This window comes from Vulpes lagopus, chromosome 4 (assembly GCF_018345385.1).
Source record: "Vulpes lagopus strain Blue_001 chromosome 4, ASM1834538v1, whole genome shotgun sequence".
Classification (NCBI taxonomy): domain Eukaryota; kingdom Metazoa; phylum Chordata; class Mammalia; order Carnivora; family Canidae; genus Vulpes; species Vulpes lagopus.
The window spans coordinates 135,419,455-135,437,225 of NC_054827.1; the positions used below are offsets into that span (position 1 = coordinate 135,419,455).

The 17,771-nt window shown below is 36.2% G+C and overlaps 1 pseudogene; it reads right to left on the reverse strand.

Moving 5' to 3' along the window:
• Positions 1–16,773, reverse strand: part of LOC121488871 — a 52,084-nt pseudogene extending 35,311 nt beyond the window's left edge.
• Between the last annotated feature and the right edge of the window lie 998 nt (positions 16,774–17,771).

Below are 17,771 nucleotides of genomic sequence, written 5' to 3' on the forward strand. Positions count from 1 at the left end.
AATAATGTATGAAATCCAGCATGTTCCCAGGAGGTAGATTTCATAGAGGAGTAAAAAGAGTAAAAAAGAATAGTATAAGGAGGCAGGAATGAAAGAGACTGTGCATTTTTAAAACTGTTTTACATGAATAGCATATTTCAGAAGTACAATAAATTGTACTGGTAATTCCTATACATAAAATCCTTCAACAATAAGATCCTTTTTGATACGTTAGTTATTTTTTATTGAAGTGTAGTTGGTGGGGATCCCCGGGTGGCTCAGCGGTTCAGCGCCTGCCTTTGGCCCGGGTCCTGATCCTGGAGACCCGGGATCGAGCCCGTGTCGGGCTCCCTGCATGGAGTCTGTTTTTCCCTTAGCCTGTGTCTCTGCCTCTCTCTCTCTCTCTCTCTCTGTGTCTATCATGAATAAATAAATAAAATCTTAAAAAAAAATGAAGTGTAGTTGGCATACAATGTTATATTAGTTTCAGGTGTCCAACAGTGACTCACCGATTACATACATTATGAAATGTTCATGATAAATGTAGTTACTGCCTGTTACTATACAAAATTATTGCAATATTATTGGTTATATAAGCACAGCACTTTTCTATGATAGAATATACTAGCCTCCCCCATTCATTTTTTTCTGAGTAGTGTTGATATACATATTCTAAAACACTTGAATATTTTAACTCAAGATACATTTTTTCTGAGAACAAATTTATGAGCCAATGCATGTGACTTGCCAGAGATGACTTCCTTACATAAAGAAAGATAGTGTGTCCTTAGTTTTGTTAGCAACCATTGGGTTTAACTGCTTTTTGACTCTAAAGGAGCATATATACTGGAGAAATATAGAAAAAATGGAGTGGGGGAGTGGGGAGGAGGCAAGTGGGAAAGATTTTACAATTAATTTAAAATGAATTTTATTATCTCTTTTTAAATATAGCAAACCTTTCTCATACCAAATAACAATATAGTAACTATGAGACATATTATTATGATATACTTAAAAGTTAGAGATAAGAAAGCATAAGCAATGAAGGCCCTCCTTAGCTAAATAGTTAATTCATTTAACTGCTGAAGAGGCAGTTTGCTAATGAGTAGCTGAGATTTGAGAAGTAGCTGCATAAATCCTAATCTTCTTGGTATGTACAGCTGATAATCTCATTAAGAAATGGTCTCACAGGGTTAAAGAGGTGACTATATGAGCTAACTCCAGGAGTTCACCAGGATTTTCATACACAGTGCATGTCAAAACAGTATGAGTAAGTGGGTTCATTGCCTAATTAATATCTGTGGGAAGGAGAATGGAATTATGATGGCTTGTATTAGAAAATCTAGGATACTTTAGAAAGAGCTTCAGAACTGTAATGACAGTCTTCCTAAGGAACAATTCAATAATAGTTTGTTGGTTAAGCAGTTAAAAGTGCCAAGTCATTCAGTAAGTCATTAAAATTAAATCTTAGAATAGTCCCTCTTGTGCTGTTAGACTAGCAGGCATCTCACTTCTTAAGATTGCAATGAGGTTGAGTTTACTACTTAGGAAAACATGGTAGTGAGAAAAATCCCATTGGAGAGATCCCCCTGTACATAAATGACCTTAGAGTTGGCTGTGAGTTGGTAGGTGTTATTTATACCGATTCTCACTACTTAAGGATAGAGATTTGAGAACTAACTAATTATCTCTGGCATGGCAGAGACAAGCTAATTGTTAATTGAAAACTATTATTATTTCTTCTTCAGTACACAGCCCACCTACTTTTCCCAACTTTTTCTGTTACTAAGTGGGGCCATGTGATGGAGGACCAACCAATGAAATGTAGGTGCAAGTGATCATACCACATCCAGGCGTGACCCATTCAAACCTCTCATGGTTTTCCTCCATTCTCACTCTTCCTCTTCCTAGCTAGATGTGGACTCTGAGGAAAGAAGACGCTGGAATTTATATGAAACTTGGTCTCTGAATAGAACATGCATTGTCACATATTGAGCTTCCTATGAATTAAAAAAGAAAAGTATACTGTACTAGGCCATTGGAATTTTTTTTTTCATATAGATCATATATTTACCCTAATATAACTGGAATCTCTACCATCTCCTTTACTTACTACCTTTCATTCACACATGTATTGAAGTATTTATTGAATGTACTCTATGTGTCACAGACATTGCCAGCAACTAGAATATGAACAAGAAGGTGGCAAACAGAGGTAGATAACTAATATTAGAGCTTAGATATTTCTGTAATGTCTTCAGGACCCAGAATGTTGTTCTGAGGCAGTTTTGTTAAGCCAAAGGCTTTGTTTCCTTTGTATTCAAAGACAATGGAATACTTCTGTCCTATCTAGATTTAGTATTTTTACTACTGATATGTACCAAAATCGGTAAGTTCTGAGTTTCTTATAGTCAGAGAATATTGATTTGCAACAGTTATTTGTTTTCAGCTTAGGTAAATATTAACTAAAGATTTTGCCTCTTGTAAAATTCACAATATAGAGAACTCTTTTTTTTTTCTTGTCCTAGAGGTTGTCTTTCCTTGCACAATTTTATTAACCAGAAATAATTAATGCTTTTTATTATTATCCTAGAATCACAGAGTTATAAATGGCTGTCAGTTCATCCTTATTCACTTTCATTGAGCTTCATTTCTTCTCTTGCTATAATTTCTCTGTGCAAAGACTGCCACATATCAAAGGAGACCTAGACTATTGTCAGTGGGATAGTGCCTGAAGAAATATTATGGGTGATTTGAAAGGAGAAGCTGGGATAAACAAATAACAGGTATGAAATAGAGGGTGTATTTCCTAATCAGAAATTTAGCTATTTCCTGTCCTTGGTATGGATTTTACATTCAGCTGATAGAACATTTAGAACCAGACTTCTGATATTAGGTTGATGATGAATGTACATGGCATTTTACTTGAGAAACAGGTGATAATTTAGGAAATGAAAAACTTATGATTAAAAAGCTGCACAGACATTTTAAAGACTACTTCTTCTCATCAAGCAAATGACCTGCTGTCCTGACCATGGTAAATGAAGCCTCCAATAGAATTAATCAATTATAATTAGATGGATAACTTTGATTTCTTTAGTCCAGTGATCCTTAAATTTGGGAGGGAGATAGGAGTTATATGAAAATCTGATAAGCTAAAGAGCTTCACCCCAGAAAAATAGTGAAACTCCTCATTTTATATATAGTTTAGGGGATTCTTAATCTTCCAAACTTAGCCCAAGGTAATACAGAATTACTGCTTTTGTACATGCATAAAATTCATCTAGAGAAGATTAAAAAGAAAAGATGGATTTGGGGCTGCATTTCAAGAGATTTTGATTGAGTCATTCTGAATGAAACTAGGAATCTGCATTTGAAATAATTAATCTTACTGATTCTTATGAGGATTGAGGATTGCATATGGGCCACATTTTGAGAAACACTATCTTGGAAGTTCTTCAAACCTTTACTGGCCAGCAAAAGAACTATCTCTCACCATACTACCCTTGGAACTCCTGTGTGTCCCACTTCATACTAAGAGCTTACTTGGGCTGAATACTTCAACATTGAACAAAGCACAGTTTTGTTTCTCACTCTTCCACAGTGAACAAAATATAATGTCTCAGCAGAGTGTCCTTAAGTAGCTAACTCTTCTGGGTGACCTTAGTCTGCCATTGTCAATAATTATAGAAGAAATCATTCCTGATCGTCCTGATAAGTTTCCTAATATAACTATCAATCATTGGAAGAACTTTCATCAAAGTTTGAAAGAACTAGATGGCACCAATTAATGGGCATTATGACAAAACCTCTAGGGGGACATGGAAAGATGAATCTAGTCCTCTCCTACATTACTGTTTCTTCCCTTTTCCACATGTTTCTTTGGGGTAAGAATTGCATAAAGAAAAAAATCAATATTTAAACATGGTGAGAAAATGCCCACAGCTGAAGTAATAGTTTTCATTTTACCTTCAAATATAATTTAGAATTTCTACCTTCCAACAAAAGTTTCTCTCCAATAATTAGATCTCAGTATTCTGGGCCCACGAGAGTGTACATTATGTCCTTAGGTCTGTCTTTTGAATAATAATAGTAATATCATTAATATGATTATTATATTAACTATTATTATTATATATTATATAAAAATAACAATGCAATATTATATTATGTAGTATTACAGTATTCTAAACATTAATATATTACAAATGCATTGATAATACTTTTAACATATTAATAAATACATTAACTTTCTTCCTACCTTACTTGTTTCATTTATTATCTTATTAAAGAGATTTATAAAAGAGTTTCCTCGAGAGTGCCTGTGTGGCTCCATTGGTTAAGTGTCTGCCTTCAGCTTATGTCCTGATACCAGGGTCCTGGCATTGAGCCTCATGTTGGCTCCCTGCTCAGCGGGAAGTTTGCTTCTTCCTCTTTCTCTGTCCCTCCGCTCACCCATGCTGTCTCTCAAGTAAATAAATAAAATATTAAAAAACAAAGTTTCCTCAAAATAAAAACATCATATAAAGCAGATAGTTCGTAAGTGTCTAGAGTTGAAACCACAGTGTTCTTTTACTTGACAGACAGCTTCTTCATAATTTCTTGCTCTTCCTAAGGAATTAATTTGCCCAAAAATTTTCATCTGATAAGTCCTCCATCAAAATCTAATAGTATCTTGATTGTTTAAATGCATGAGCTGCGTGACTGTGAAATAAACAAAACTTGCTTTCTACATTTCATTCTGTTCAATATGCACAAAATAATCAAATCTTATTAATAATCAAAGGGAAAAGAAAGTTTGCCTTATGAAAAAATATCTTTTTTGCTAAGCATAAATGATGTAAAACCTCCAGAAGTTGAAAAGGTCTTCAGTAGAAATATTGAAACACAGCTCAGAGGCAGTGTTTGGTAAACTAGTCTGGATAAAAGCTAACAAACATGGCCACTTAGGGGACGTACAATCTCAAAATTGTAATGTTCACGGATGCTATTATACTCCAACAGCAGAACAGAGTTGAATAGTCCCAAAAGGAGCTAAATGAACCTCAAAGCCTAAATAGTTACTGGCCTTTTATATGAAATGTTTGCTGACTCCTGATCTAGAATTGACAGGATTTTCAGTTTTTGGAAGTAATGTAAGTAAAACAAATAGTCTCAGGTTAACTTATTTGAAACCTATACCTTTTTAAAGTTTCAATATAGTCAATTATACACATCTACCTAGAATTTTATTCCTGAAAATTTTAGAGTAACATAACACTACCTATGTTTTTTTGCTAAGTATTTATCTTGATATACCTGTATTGATGTCTTGGGGGAGTGTTCATTTCTTCCAGGGAGATGGAATCACAACAGCCTCTAAATATGCATGTCATGCATGTGGAATGAAAACCTTGATCACTGGATAAGTAAAAGTCCTATTTCTCTGGATGGGCAGCAGCTATTTGAATTTGGTATGTCTGCCTTTGAAACAAATCTAAGTTTAAAGTAGTGATTTTTAGGTGATTCAACATTTGATGACTCAAATAATGCAATCTTTGTAAGTAAATAGAGACACAGGGAGATTTGTTTTGGTGGAGAAGGGGAAGGATTCTAATCAAGCAATGGTATTTGCAAAGGATTAGAGGAAGAAATGAACACATCTCATGCAAGAGACAGCAAACAGCCTATTTGGCAGGATCAACACCCTGCTCCAGGGCTTTTAGTTAGAGGGAGATGTTATTTTGTCCCTTTCATTTCTGGGGGGATGATTTTCACTGCCCTCCCCAGCAGAGAACATATTGAGAGAACATTACTGGCCCTCCCTTCTTTAGAGGTTCTCTCCATAGGGGGTGAAGTGATTGATCTGATGACTGGGATTAAGGAAAAGGGGCTGTGGTCCAATTGAACTGTCCCTTCTTGCCTGCCATTTGTTCTGCTTCCAGACTACCTATCTGTAGGCTGAATATGTTCTCTGTATCCTGTCTCCTGTGCATTAAGCACAGGAAAGCATCCCAAGAAGTACAAGGAAGGGTATGAGAGTCCAAAGTAAACTTTAGCCTCTTCCTTAAATTACAGTCTCCAGTTAGTTTTGTGAACAATCAAGCTTGTGTTTTGAATCTTGTCTGAATCTACTATTATTCAAATGATATTGAATTCAAAGATGAGGCTGATTAATTGCCTTCTCAAATCCTCAACACTTATTATTAAGACTGTAGGTTATAGTTGAATGATGACACCTAGTTTTATGCAGATCTGTAGAGATTTATCTGGGCCTGTACTACTTATTTTTAAATCTAAGGCCAGGAAAGGATTGGCTCTGACTGTCTCACAGTAGAAAATCTTCCCCCAGTGTCTGACCTTCAAAATACAACCAAGATTTCAAATGACGTCCTGAGTCTGGAATGATGATCTACAACCAATAAGACATCACTGAATAAAAATTAATGCTCTGTGTTTAGGCACAAGAATTAAATCACCATCAACAGTAACAACAAAATCACTAGCTCAGAGATAGAAATGGATAAACCTGACATGAGAAAAGTTTATATGAAAAATAAAGACACGAACTCAATATAAGACAAGAATATTATATTAATGTTACCAAGGCTGATTAAACCTTCAGGCAGCCTTAATAATAGAAGATTATCTGAATTAATGGAGGTAATTATTTCAATGTACTTTACCAATTAGGCTGATTTAAATTATTTGCAGTGTATTTTTTTTTTTATAAGAACTCCATATACCTTGAGTGTTCTTCACAGGGATGACCAAGATGAGGGATTAAATAAACTGCCCTTGGCAAATGATTGAAAAGACTTTTAGAAGGACAGACTAACTCTTCTCTAATGTTTGACAGGTTATTGTGGGACAAGATTGTTTTATTTTCTTCTTTTCTAGATTAAATGATTTAAGAAGTATATTTCAAATCAGATGATTTTGTAAAAGTTAAAACAGTTCAACCAATGAAATAGCTGATTTTTGAAGTAATATGATCCTGACCCATGTTTGGGTAAAAGGCTGAATAAACCTTTTAAAGGAGATATTGCTGAAGTGATTCCTTCTTAGAAGATTCCTGAACAGGATGTTCATTCAAGACACAACTGCTTCTTCAAGTGAAGATTCCATGTACTTCATCTTGACTATACCACTGAGGAGTGGTAACCTTACCATTCAGCTCCTCTAGGCTTCAGTTCTTGCATTTTTAGAATGCGAAGCATGTTACCTGCTCATGCTCACAAGATTACTATAAATGTTAAATGAGAAAAAGGAATATTAAAGTGTTTTGGAAAGAATCTGTCTGTATAGAGGCAGTCTACTTTTTAGAGTGGAAACTAAAGTAGCAAATTATAAAAAGATAAGTGGAAAGTGAGGTAGAATAGAATTTCTTAAGCGATAAAGTACAGACAGATGTCCTGTGAAATCTTTAAATACAGACTCTGTGTCAACAGTTCAAAAGTATCCCGTGAGGGTGTACATCTCTTTTAAGTGCCAAGGTGAAGATGATGCTGTTCCATGGACTAGTCTTCACTTGGCAGAGATAGAAGACTAGGGTCATGCCCTTGCATGCCCATCTAAGTAGCTCTCAGCCCACTCAATCTTTTAGCAATTCTATCCTGGCAAAATTCTCAATGAAGCAATAAACAAAATTTATAATTCTAGAATAGGCTGACAGTGAGGAGGTTGCAAACACACCCACTTACTGTATATTTTCCTTTTCAGAATGACTCTATTATGACTATTCTGGCTTAAGTAGCTGTTTGCTATGATAACGTATATGTGAAGCAACAGTTCCTGTCATTCAAGTGTGAGAGCTATTTGTACAAGGAATACGATGATTTAGAAGAAAAGTGAGTTTTAAGATGCAACAAAAACATATAGGTGTGGTTACAATTACTTGCAAGAGGACAATAAAAATAGACTGGGTAATTTAACTGGAAAGATAATTTGTTACATACAGATGAGGATTCTTAAATTAGGCTGAAGACAGACTAGGAGTTACAGGTTTTAAAAGTGAGAAATACTCAGTAGTCATTATTACAGCAAATACACTGCAGCCATTTCTTCTGTCCTTCAGTCATTAAAGTCAAAAGCCAAACTCGCAGGAATGAACATTTGACCCAGCTTAGGTCATGTGTTTACTTCCTGATATAGTGGAACACGGACGCGAAGTATCTGGTATCCTGCCACAAGCAGAATAGGGGACATGGGGCTGCTCCAAGGGAAGGAACTACTGATGCTAAGAAGCCAAATATTGATATGAATATAACTCACTGAAATATATATATATATGTGTGTGTGTGTGTCTTTAAACATATAAACATACATACATATATATATATATCAATGTAAATGTACAATGTATATCAAGTGATTTTACATCTTGTAAATAAATATTTTAGAAATTCAACACCAAAAAATGAGTTATTATTTCATGTTTGTTTATAATGTTGGTTCCTCTTTTATGAAACATTTGTGTTTTTCCTATTTACCTATTAAAGTTCAGTAGTTTCCCTATCACTTCCCATTGGTTCTTTATATAGTAAATCATTAAAGCTTTCAAAATAGAACTAATCATTTGTAAATTCTAAAAGGTAGGACCTGTTACTAATTATTATTATTATTGTTATTATTATTTTTTGCTTTTGGAAGGGAAGAAGTGATTGGAAGGACTGTTGGAAACCATTGCTTTGGAAGTTACCAGTGTAACCCAGAAGTAATGGATGGTTTATGTTGTAGGATGTCTTAATCACAGAAACAATAGTCAGACAGAAAAAAATATTATTAAAATATGTTTAAATCTCTGTTAGGTATCTCAAGAAAACATCAAAGTTGAGAGGGAGTGGGGTTTGAGTATTTATAATAAACTCTTAATGTTTAGAAAACATCTAAAAATTTCTCTTTCCACATCAAACATTTTCTGTTTCCAACCGAAACTACTCTCCAAAATATAGATATATAGCTACTGTGTGTTTTTCTCTAAACTTACACACTTACAATATTGCAAAAACAGAAACATTCCTTTTGATTTATCCACACAGTTCCATTGCTGGTCTCCTGGTCCTGTTACCTCCAACCTAACCACCATATATTGCATATAAAAACAGAACCCAACTCCATGTGCTTGACCCCAAGGGAGTGTGGGGTGGTCTCCAGCTCTACTTTCTCCTGATCACTCATCTGCATAACAAAGACTAGCCTACAGTTGACCCAACAGTCTAGAAAACAGGAGTATGGAACAGAGAAGTTCTGTATATTCATTTTTCTGTTGTCTATTGCATCCTTGAGATTATCTTAAGAGCTGAGAAAGTCAACATAACATGTTAGTTTAAATTAATTAAACTTCTAATGGCTTTGAATGTCTCTAATGGCTTCTCCAGGGTTTGAGCATATCCACTGTGGGCAGATGAATTTGCCTAGCTTTAAAAGAGAAAAGGAGCATGGGTCTTTTTAGAGACATTTTCATATTAGTGTTATTGGTGAAAGTGTGTCTTTTTTATTGGTTGAGTTAACTTTAGTCTTTGGCAAAGAGGGCAAAGTTTTAATTTTGTTAACTCTCAGACAAGAGAGAAGATCCCCCTGAGAGCCATGCACCTAAATCTCAGTGATGTCCCTGCCTGTCTGGGGCATAGTACCCACAACATTGTTCCTTTCAGAGATCCCTTTCCTTTTCTGTTGCTGAAGAAAGAAGGTCATATCCTGTCAGCTGCAAACTTCACTAATTGCTTAGAGCAGAAGAGATGTATTGTCTTCACAATCTCTTAAGGGGAAAAGAATTTTGAATCTAGGCAAAATAAATTATATTTAATGCTAATACACAGGTAAATAGTATTTTTATTTAGAGAAGATATATTTTGTGGATAAATAAAATATGTGTAGTGTCTACATTATGCTCTATTTTCCTTCCAGCTGAATGAAAGATGAGTTGAGTTAGAGTTGTCTGCAGTTAGTTAATTTACTCTTTTTTTCCAGCATTACACTCTGAAGTAGAAGGTACTAAAGTTCAATTAGCTATTTATAATCACTGTACAGTTATTTCCAAAGAACAGGTAACCTAGAAAGTTGCCTGAGTTGCAGGAAAGAAAGAAAGAAAGCAAGAAAGCAAGAAAGCAAGAAAGAAAGAAAGAAAGAGAAAGAAAGAGAAAGAAAAAGAAAGAAAAAGAAAGAAAAGAACAGAAAAGAAAAGAAATACCACAAAGGCTTGTAAACATAGGGATTGTAATTAATGAAAACAATTGTCATAAAAAATACGGTCAATTGCAGATACCTGGCAAAGTCATTCTAAAGACTGAGGCTATTAGAAAAAAAAAAAGGTATTTGGACCAAGTTTCTATCTAATTGAATTTCCCCTCCTCTACTGAGATAAATTTGGTTGTCTCATGGGAATTTAAACTAATCCACATGATTTAGGATACAGGTTTCTCCAAAGCCATGATCAGTGTGGATGGAGTGGGCTCTGTGCATGGGTCTCTGGGATACTTTTACCTCCTCAGAAAATCTCTGCTATAGTCTTAGGCTACTGAATTCCCTGGCAGAGTGGAAAAAAAAAGAGATTTTGATTTCAGGAGAAAAGTTACCTTCATGAGACTTAGACAATAATGGTTAAGAATCTGGGCTTTGGAGTTAGGTCCAAATCAAAGCTTCACCATCTACTTATTGTATGGCAATGTGGAGGCCACAGTGTTCTCAGCTGTAATAAGAGACTAATACTAATACTAGACTTAGTCCTCATAAAACATGTAATATGGTTCTTGGAAATGAGCCAGCATGCAATAAATGGTAGCCATCAATATCATTGTATATTGTTATTCAATTCCTTCCACCTTTCTCTTTAATGCTTCTCTCTGCTCTTTTCCTGCGGAAATGTAGTGACACCTGTCCTCATCCCTATGCCTGCAAACAACAGGCACCATATACGCAATCCCTATCTGACACAGTGGTGAACTACACGCCATCTGTTGTTTGTCTCAGAGACAATCCCATAGCTTTTGACAAGTTTCCATCCTAAGGGATTTGGTTGAACTGTGCATATTAAATTTCTCTTCTGTGGAGGTATTACAGATGTGTTGCATTAGTGATTCACCAGGCCCATTTTATGAAAGAGATATAGAGATGAAAGATGTTTTTCTGAAATGGATAACATTAGAGGAGGAGCAGAAATGAGAAATAACAGGGATGAGAGGATTACTTCAAAATGTACACAAAAGGATTTCATCACTTGCACAGATACAAGTTATAATACAGAGACTTAGGTGGTAAGGTTTGGCAAAGTTTCTTGTTTCCTGCTATGGATAGGACTGTTCCCTGGATGGGCAAATGTCTGGTTGCAAAATCAGATATGGTTGGGGAGCAGAATCTGGTAACTGATCAAGTATGTCTCTTATTATTTTTAATGACTCACAAATCCACTGGGAGTAGTTTGGGTTTGTAATGAGAACAATTTATCAGACTCCAGAGGACATGTCATATTTCAGACTGACATTTTCCTCTATGGTGGTTTCTCTCATACAGCCCTAATGCTTGTGTGGGTTTTGAAAAGCCATTTGGGGAATTTTATTTAAAATTGTTCATATTTTTTATTGTAATATTGTAGAACATTGCTGAAGTCCAAAAGAAATAGCGCCAAGCTGGTTTTTAGCAATTTGCTATAGAAACTTGGACATATTTTTCATCCTCTTCCTACCTTTGATCTTCATATTTAGAAAAGGGAGATCATACACACACATACACTCACACTTATATGTATGTATGTATATATGTGTGCATATATATGAGTATATGCATATGTGTATATATTTGTATATGTGTATGCACACATACATTGCTACTGCTTTTGAGGGAGGGATAGAGAGATTGTTATGCTAAATTTTGCTAATTTTTTCACTACTAGTAGAGTTTCTGATATATATTAAAACATAATATATCCATTAGTGATAATAAAAATAACTGACATTTATTAAACATTTACTCTATATAATGTCTTGGACATGATTATAGCAAAGCAACCATTATCAAATGAATAATGGAATGAGTGCACTATGAGAAGCCATTTATTTGCATGCCATCAACTAGTCTTCATAAAAACAAAAACATATCAAATTAAAATTGTACTGGGTAGGTAATTGTATTGCGATGCCCATTTTACAGACGAGAAAACTGAGACTGAGAGAGGTTAAGGCCAGGGGCCCAGGATAACACAGGTAAAATATTATAGAATTGGACTTAGAATCCATATTTGTCTAATTTAGATGAGGATAGGATGGTGAGATGGAGAGAAAGGATAAAAATAAACAAATTTATATAACAACTGGAAACCAGCAGCATTAATAGTGCAGTAGGCATAGAGCACATGTGAGACATTTTTTTACTCCCAAACAGATCTCCTCTCTTATAAATTTTCCTTGACTGGCATCATGATGACTGACAGATGAGTCTATGTAATATCCAATTCACAACCCAAGTTAATGGTAGCTGCCAAAGAGATTTGTAGCAGAGTATCACTTCTAAAAGGAATTATTGGAAACTAGAGCAAGCAATTTAATTATCTTCCAAGCTGACCCAACATCAGAAGTATCACTGCTTTATCTCTGTGCCCTAAGTGATAGACTGTCCATGATCTGCAAGGAGACACTTGGACATGAGTCTATAACTGAAAAGAGGGAGAAGTACCTTGGAGTGTGAGATATAGCAGAATAGGAATAAGATTGGCTAAGAATTCTTCAGTGAGCTGTTCAGTGTGTGTGTCCATTATGTGTGTGCGTGCATGTGTGTGTGCATGCATGGGCATTTCATATTAGGCAATGATTCCAAAATAGTCAAGATGTCTATTCTAATGCTAATGATGTTTAGATACCTAGAAGATTGATATCAGGACTCAGGGATGACGAGAGAATTTGAGGAAAATGAGAGTACTCCTATCTGGCAACAATGACAACATGATACTTTTTGCCAAACTACAAAGGTTGTTAATAAAACATCTATTTGCTAAGTATCAGTTTATTTATCCTACTTCAGGGCTGTGAATTGGATACATATTTTAAAAATAATCAGACTATTTATTTAAATGTATTCATTCATGATAGACACACACACACAGAGAGAGAGAGAGAGAGAGAGAGAGAGAGAGAGAGAGAGAGACAGGCAGAGGAAGAAGCAGGCTCCATGCAGGGTCTCCAGGATCATGCCCTGAGCCAAAGGCAGATGCTCAACTGCTGAGACACCCAGGCATCCTGTAATCAGACTCTTTAATGATGAATTCAGATATTCCACTATGTAGGACCTGTGCTATATTTTTAAAGTTGGTAAAACTACAAGGTGTTGTGAAGCATGGAAACTTGAGTCTTAGGTGGTTTGGAAAGGGTTCCCAATTCCTTCTTTTGCATGTATAGACCCTATTTTTATTGGAAATGCAGATCACAAGCACTTTATCTCAGTTGAAGCCTTTTCTCCTCCTCCTCTCCTCCTCCTCCTCTCCTCCTTCTCCTCTCCTTCTCTCCTCCTCCTCCTCCTCCTCCTCCTCCTCCTCCTCTCTCTCTTCTTCTTCTTCTTCTTCTTCTTCTTCTTCTTCTTCTTCTTCTTCTTCTTCTTCTTCTTCTTCTTCTTCTTCTTCTTCTTCTTTTCTTCTTCTTCTTCTTCTTTTCTTCTTCTTCTTCTTCCAGTTGTTTGCCTCCCTGGCCTGCCTCCTCCATCTAATCTACCTGATGGCAGATTTGTTCATTCATTGTTCATTCACAGATGTATCCCAAGTGCCTAAAATACTGTTTGAACACAGGGGCTCTTAAAAATATTTATAGAGTGCATAAATGAATCTCAATTTTTACTTTTATTTTATATTTGTTAATTGTTTTTTTTAAATTCCAGTTAGTTAACATACAGTGCAATATTAGTTTTAGGTGTACAATATAGTGATTTAGCACTTCCATTTAACACCCAGTGCTGATCACAAGTGCACTCCTTAAATCCCATCACCTGTTTAACCCATCCTCCCATCCACCTCCCCTTGGTAACCATTGGTTTGTTCTTGTGGTCAAATGTCCATCTGTTTGCCTCTCTCTTCCCCACCCCTTTGCTCATTTGTTTTGTTTTTTAAATTCCACATATGAGTGAAATCATATGGTATTTGTCTTTCTCTGATTTATTTTGCTTAGCCTTATATTTTCTAGCTCCATACATGTCATTGCAAATGGCAAGATTTCATTTTTTATGGGTGAGTAATATTCCATTATATACATATACCCATCTTCTTTATTTATTCATCTGTTGAAGATATTTGAAAATTACAAAGCCTGATAGTATGCAAAATATATAAGGGACTTATAAAACTCAACACTCAAGAAATAATCCAATTACAAGAAGACATGAACAGACATTTTTCCAAAGAAGACATCCAGATGGCCAACAGACACATGAAAAGATGCTCAATATCACTCATCATTAGGGAAATGAAAATCAAAACCACCATGAGATATCACCTCACACCTGTCAGAATGGCTAAAACCAATAACACAAGAAACAACAGGTGTTGGGCAGGATGTGGAGGAAGGGGAACCCTCTTGCACTGTTGGTGGGAATGCAAACTGGTACAGTCACTCTTGATTTTTACTTTCATACTGCAAATGCTTATGTTACATTACAAATTCCATATTCTTCATTTCCTATTCTCCTCTTCAATTATTTTCTCCCAAATATTTCATTATTCTTTCCTAAACATTTTCTCTTTTCTTTTTACAATATTATGTTTCAGCTGTCTTGATTTCTGTTTGTTCTACCTTAGAGTTTTATGTTCTCAGTCTGCAAAGAATTTCTAGGGCTTTTCCTGCCTACACAGTGGAGGATGTTGCAGCTGCTTGTCAAGCTACACCCTGGTTTTTTAAAGTACTATCTGAGTTTATGTTTGCTGGTGGCACCAGATCCTCTGTTCTCAGGGTGTGGCTCCATTCTGATCTCTTTGTATCAGGAATACTAGGTAAAGCAATATATCTCAATTTGGCTGATGGTATCTGAAAGTTGCTAATAGTGTTCTGACTCTAGGGTTGAAGGCATCCTTTCGCCTTTAGAATAGTCAAATTTTTAATCTTTTTTTAAAAGATTTTTTAAATTTATTTATTCATGAGAGACGGAGAGACAGACAGAGACAGAGACACAGGCAGAGGGAGAAGCAGGCTCCATGCAGGGAGCCCAACGTGGGACTCGATCCCGGGTCTCCAGGATCACAACCTGGGCCGAAGGCAGGCGCTAAACCGCTGAGCCACCTGGGCTGCCCTAGAATAGTCAACTTTTATGTTGAAAAAAATTAATAAAAATTTCCTTTAAGTTTCAAAAAAAAGTCTATTGTTTTTGGAAAAGCTATGATTAAAACGAATGAGAAAACTGTCCTGTTTAAGTATAGCAGTAAAGTCATGTAAATTGGGTGACCTTTAGCAGATCTGTGTATTTGCAGCAAAATAAAATATTACATATTTCTTCTAAATATTGCTTTTGACTGAATTTTCCCTGAAAATGATTCTCTATACTTTGGATCCATGAGGTTACATTTCCCCAGGGAAGATATATATATACACATATATATGCCTAATGTTCCCTGTGTCTCCTCCTGTTATGAAAGAAACATATAGGGCTGGCACAGGCTCCCTGGTCTGCAATACTACTGTCCTATTCATGGCCTTATATTAGCCCACATAAGCCATTGTTTGGTCAATGGAGTCTTGGGTGCTCTGGTTTAGGCCAGGTGGGTAAGTCTACACCAATGTGAGGTGATTAAAGTTTATGCTTCCACTATCAACTACGGGTTTGAAGAATGAGGTGAACTTACACTGAGAGATGGAAACTTTTTTTTATCTTCTCTTAGAGCTCAAAACACAGCTGTGGGACCAGGACTCTGAAGTACAGAAATACAGTACAAGTTCTGTGTGTGTGTGTGTGAGAGAGAGAGAGAGAGATTGAGCTGGACCATCATGGAGCAGCCATTAATAGCCATTTCTTAGTGCAAGTGAGCCACTCACTGTGTCAAACTTTTATCATCCACATGGTTGTCATAAAGGGATATCTGGGGGACCATTAGTCAGAGAGTGAAAAGTCTTCCTGTGTTTGGAATTGACTTTCTTTAAAGTACCTCTGCTAATGATGATAATCAGGGTCAAAGGAAAAAAATCCAACCTTTGAATTCCAATCTTGCAGGCAAGATTGGTGAGTGTGTGCAAAATATGTAGCCTCATTTGTTTTGTGTGTGTTTCTGTTCCTCTTTTGCTCTCTCTTGCATATTTCTTTTTTTCCTTTCCTTCCCAATGGTTCCCTTTCCTTTTTCTCTGTTATTTTCTTTCCCTGCCCCCACCAACATCCCCCTGCATATTCCTTTCCTTCTGTGTCAATTTGGGTCTTCTGAGAAGACAAAATTAGATGTGCAAGACATGTATTAAGAGAAACATCTGTGAAGAATAAAGTGGAAAAGGAGTAGAATTTGTAGGAACACCTTCAGAAAGCTGTATCAGGAGAGAGGGAAAGGAGGAGGAGGGATGGGAGGACGAAGCCTTAGACTGTAGCAGGTGTCTGGAAAGGCCTTGGCCAGGCTAATGGAGAGCCTAGAGCAAAATCTCCCCAGTAGAGGAGTCTTGTAGTCTTGTATAGGGGTAGGAATGGCCCTGCTGTCAGATCCCCGCAGTACTTAATCATTGGCTGGGGATGGCTGAGGGTGCGTGGCCTGTGTGGACAATGCAGCAGATCCAGGAGTGCTGCAGTTAGAGGCTGGCAGCCAACTGCCCTCTTTGTAGCAGATTCTCTTGAGAGGAGACCTGAGCAGCACAGTTTCATGACTGCCATGTCATCTTTCTTTCCTCCACACCTCCCTCCCTCCTTCTTTCTTCTGACCTTCTTATCTTGATTAAACGTTGAGCAGATTTCTTCCTGACTCTAGGCTCCTGACCTTTTCTTAGAGCACTTACTTTAGAAAACTTCTAACTGTAAATTAGTTCTCTGTCCCTGTGAAATGTATTTTTAAAAATTTCTTTCTAGTTTTACAACCCAGGAATGCCTTTTTCAGGGACTTGGGAACTATTTCTTTGTAGTTGTTGTTTTCACTTTTCCCATCTACTTATTTATTCTTTCTTTTTTCCCCCAAATTTTTATTTAAAATCTAGTTAGTTAACATATAGTAGAATTTAGTGATTCATCATTTACATGTAAGACCCAGTACTCATCACAGTAAGTGCCCTCCTTAATGCCCATCCCCCACTTACCCCATCCCTCCTGCCCACCTCCCCTCCAGCATTCCTCAATTTGTTCTCTATAGTTAAGAGTCTCTTATGGTTTACTTCCCTCTCTTTTTTGAGCTCCTTCCCCTTTGTTCATTTGTTTCGTTTCTTAAATTTCATATATGAGTGAAATCATATATGTATATGTTTATGTTTGACTTATTTTGCTTAGCATGTGCTTTAGCTCCAACCATGTCATTGAAAACGGCAAGATTTTGTCCTTTTTGATGGCTGAGCAATATTCTGTTCAGCATATATAATACACCACATCTTCTTTATCCATTCATCAATTGAGAGATATTTGGGCTCTTTCCCATAATTTGGCTATTGTTGATAATGATAATGTATAAACATTAGGATGCATGTGTCCCTTCAGATCAGTGTTTTGTATCCTTTGGATAAATACCTTGCAGTGTAATTGCTGGGTCTCTGTCTCTGCAAGAAGATAGGAGTCCTAAATTCATGGGGCCCCTTGCTCTAAACTGTAAAACTACCTCCAATCATAAATATAAGAGATCATGTACTTTTCTTTTGGATAAAGACAATTAGAAAAATATCAGTCCCCCA